We start from the raw sequence: 775 nt of genomic DNA, 5'->3' as shown, positions 1-775 counted from the left end.
GGGAGAAGTCATTATATGCTGGTGTTGCCCAAATAAAGTAATTTTTTATAAATATATTTGTATTGATTTCAGAGAGGAAGGGAGAGGGAGAGGGAGAGAGAGATACAAACATCAATGATGAGAGAGAACCATTGATCTGCTGCCTCCTGCACGCTCTGCACGGGGAATCCGGTTGGCAACCCTGACCTCCAGGTCCATAGGTCCAGGCTCAACCCCTGAGCCACGCCAGCTGGGCCCAAATAAAATATTTTTAAAACTTGGAAACTAGGGACCTTTTCAAACAAGTCCAGAAGAAAAATGGTTCCCCCATACTATCCATCACCAATTTCAACATTACAAATTCACAATTTTGTTGGTTTCTAACTGTCCCCGCCCCCAACAGTCCTCTCAGTGTTTTGAAACAAATTTTTACTTCTTTCTTTTTTTCTTTTGAATTTATTTAAATTTTGGAACAGTTCTACATTTACAAAATAAATTGAGAAGATACCACAGAGTTACTGCAAAAGCCACACCAGGTTTCCCATATTACTATCATTACTTAAATAGGATACATTGTTACAATTAAGAAACCAATATGGAACCGTTATTACTAAAGTCCATAGTTTATGTAAATTTCCTTTGTTTTTACCTGTTGCCCTTTTTCTGAGCAGGGGCCCATTCAAGGATACCACATGACATTTAGTTGTCATGGCTACTTCACTTAGGCTCGCTCTTAGGACTGTTATTCAGACTTTCCCTGTTTGGATGACATTGACAGCTTCCAGGATTACTGGCC

The sequence above is a fragment of the Myotis davidii genome, unplaced genomic scaffold (assembly GCF_000327345.1).
Source record: "Myotis davidii unplaced genomic scaffold, ASM32734v1 scaffold107, whole genome shotgun sequence".
Taxonomy (NCBI): Eukaryota; Metazoa; Chordata; class Mammalia; order Chiroptera; family Vespertilionidae; genus Myotis; species Myotis davidii.
This window is presented reverse-complemented; position numbering follows the sequence as displayed.